The sequence below is a fragment of the Mus caroli genome, chromosome 19 (assembly GCF_900094665.2).
Source record: "Mus caroli chromosome 19, CAROLI_EIJ_v1.1, whole genome shotgun sequence".
In the NCBI taxonomy this organism is placed as follows: Eukaryota; Metazoa; Chordata; class Mammalia; order Rodentia; family Muridae; genus Mus; species Mus caroli.
The window spans coordinates 2,526,701-2,530,418 of NC_034588.1; positions in this window are offsets into that span (position 1 = coordinate 2,526,701).

The following is a 3,718-nucleotide window of genomic DNA, read 5'->3' on the forward strand; positions in this document are numbered from 1 at the left end:
GATGGTTGTGAGCCACCATGTGGTTGCTGGGATTTGAACTCTGGACCTTCGGAAGAGCAGTCGGGTGCTCTTACCCACTGAGCCATCTCACCAGCCCCAAGAATTCTTAAAGGGACAATTGACTAGCAATTGGGGATCCCTTTAAAGGCCGGGCACACAAGATAAATCACACTACACACCCCTTTTAATGCAAAAGGAGAAAATCAAAACCACTACTTGTTACAAAGCACCACCCACCACTCCCATCCACCCCCAAGAGTCTTACACCTACCCACAGCAGGTGGCAATTCCTGACAACTGCAGCCCAATCTCTATTTTGGGTCTATCCAGTGGCACTTATTTGCACATAAAACTCTTTCCCCATGCTGTTTCCTGTGGAGAAACCACCATTGAGAAGGAAACTTCAGTGGGGAAAGGGCCACTCTGTCACCTAATGACAAGACTTGCAAGATCTAAACAGACACCAAAGTGTAGCCTGGGAAGGACCGGAAGTGGCTAAACTGCAGTCCAGAGAGCAGTCAGGACTGGCTACAGATGGCCTTTGGCTAGGCCTGGGCAGGGGCGATGGGCTTCCAGAGCCGAGGGAAAGGCAGGTGTGAAGTGGAACTGGAGGGACGGCGTGGCGGCAAGAACATTTTCTGCTCTCCCAGAGAACTGGGATTTCCAGCACCCACTTCAGACGCTTCACAAATCACTGAATTTCCTGCTTCTGGGGTTCCATTGCCCTCTTCCGGCCTCTGGGGGCATTGCATGTACACACAGCATGAAACCACAGACACATAAATGTAAATACTGAATCTTTAATTTTAAAAAAAGAAAATAAAAAAAGAAAGAGCCAGGGCTGAAAAGGTAGCTCAGTGGTTAAGAGCACTGACTGCTCTTCCGAAGGTCCTGAGTTCAAATCCCAGCAACCACATGGTGGCTCACAACCACCTGTAATGAGATCTGACACCCTCTTCTGGGGTGTCTGAAGACAGCTACAGTGTACTTATGTATAATAAATAAATAAATCTTTAAAAAAAAAAAAAAAAGGTAGGTGGATCTCCAAGAGTTTGAGGTTAGCCTGATCTACATAGAAGTTCTAAGCTAGCCTGGTCTACATAGTCAGGCCATGTCGCAAAACAAATACATTTTAAATTTTTTAAATAAAAAGGAAGAAAATAAAGTGAATTACAAAGGGGCTATTTGAATGGTGTCACAACAAAGAAATGACTGAAGTATTGAATATTGCTGAATAATATAGCCGTATATCAACTAGAGCCCTAGTAGACACGGGAGAGAGGGTATTCTGCCAAAGCAAAGCGCTCCTTCAGGAGCCGTTCACCTGAGAGCTTCCAGGAAACATTCCTTCACGGGTTTGCCCACAACAAAACACCATCCCACAGAAGTGACTCTCCAAAGAACCCTCAAGTTTCCACTTCAGCGGTGCCTCTGAAGGGGCCCTGCCAGCTCACAAACCTGGCTTTGGCAGGCCTTGCCCTCCTCCATTCTCCCTCTTTCTTGCTAAAAACCTTAGATTGCATTCTTCAGATAGCAATCTCCCTGTGGGTCTCCCCTGAGCCCACTTTGGCTACTTCCTCCTCCTGACTACCAAGGTCAACCATCAAAGTATTCAAGTCCAAATATCACAAGCCCCCTTTGGCTTGCCTAGTCACGCGCCCAGTCAAAATTAAACACCTCAGCCTACCTCAGGGTTCCCCATCTTACCTTTCTTTATAAACCACCAGTTGTCTATAGGCCACATCGTCTCCACTCTATCCAGAGGCCTTCCTCCCTGTACCCCAGGAAAATACCTTTTCCCCTCTCCCTTGTTTGCTCCTTCCTTGTCCTCTGTCTCCTGTCTTTGTCCTGTATCCCTGTCCTTTGTCTGCTTGGGACAGATAAGTCTGCTTTGTGCTGACACTTGGTCCTGACACCTCCTCCTCCAGAAGTCTCAGGAGCCCACGTAGGGCCCTAAGCTGACATCTAAGCACCGACAGTCATGAGCCATCACTATGCTGACATGCTTCTCAGAGCATCTGGGCTCAGCTTAGCTCAGAGACAGCTGGTGGTATGTCACACCCTTAGGAGAGAGGAAGTGGACTCACCCTGTTGGGACCTGGCTTTCATGTAGATAAAGGCCACAGTGATCGCCATCTGGCCTGGATCCACATGGGCAGAAACAGGTTAGCACTGTGTGTTTGTCTCTCATTTGCCCTGGCCCAGAGACACCTGGGATTTGGGTGGCCCATCTAAACTTCAAGGTGGGCTAGCCTGGGAACCTGATGACTCCCAAGCTTCCCAGCATCTTTTCTGAGACGGGAAGAGGTGGCACCCTCATCCCATGCCCTGTCTCCACATCCTTTAATTTACTTACTCTTTAATATTTATTAAATAGCTTTATGTATATTAAATATTTTATATGCACAATTAATTTGTGTGTAAATGTGTGTTTGTATGTGTGTAGACACATGTGCCACTGTATGTGTGGAAACCTTCAAGAGTTAGTCTCTCCTCCTTTCATCAGGGGCCCAGGGATTGAACTCTTGTCATCAGGAATAGCAGCGAGCACCTTTCTGCCACTGAGCCACCTTGCTGGCCTTTGCCGTCTCTCTTCTCGGATATCTGAAATTCTTGTCCTCTGAGTATGACACGGCTGTTACCATCTTGAAACCAAGGAACTGTGATTCCTTAGGCTGGTGAGATGGCTCAGTCAACACACTTGTCACCAGGCTTGAGTTTAGTCCCCTAGACTCACAGAGAGGAGTGACCCAGCCAGCAGCATCTCCAGGGAAGGAGCAAGGATTGGAAAGGAAAAGACGATTAGACACCACTGTAGCGGGACCCCAGCCAGTGCCGGGGCTGGGCAGGGTTATGTTTTCCCTGTCTGCTTTTATACCATTTTAAGTACATGCAAATAATAAGATCAATTCTAGGTTAACAAACAAACAAGGCAATAAACACAAATAGTCACGGAACAAACAAGGCGATAAACAAAGTCCTGTGATCGCTGTTTCTAAGGGCTTATCAGGATGTCCAAGATTTTAGAAAAAATAGCACACTCCTCAGCTGAGTTTACCTTGAGTTTTCTACTAGACCAAATGTATATATTCTTTTTTTTTAAGATTTATTTAGGGCTGGTGAGATGGCTCAGTGGGTAAGAGCACCCGACTGCTCTTCCGAAGGTCCAGAGTTCAAATCCCAGCAACCACATGGTGGCTCACAACCATCCGTAACAAGATCTGGCGCCCTCTTCTGGTGTGTCTGAAGTCAGCTACAGTGTACTTACATATAATAATAAATAAATAAATCTTTTTTTTTTAAAGATTTATTTATTATATGTAAGTACACTGTAGCTGNCTTCAGACACTCCAGAAGAGGGCGCCAGATCTCGTTGCGGATGGTTGTGAGCCACCATGTGGTTGCTGGGATTTGAACTCAGGACCTTTGGAAGAGCAGTCGGGTGCTCTTAACTGCTGAGCCATCGCTCCAGCCTAAATATATATATTCTTATCTGAGCCTTCGTCCCTGTCCTAGCCCAAAGTCAAATTTCTACCAAGTTTCTAGATGGGGGCCCCAAAAGCTCACTCTCCACAGAGGCGGGAGAAAACCAGCCCCTCCCTTCAACATTGCTACACGCTCCCTATACCGGACAAGATAAATGACTAACCTGTGCTGATCCAAAAATGACAAGGTTAGGTCACTAACAGCCCCTTGCAGGAGGCTGAATGGAGCACCC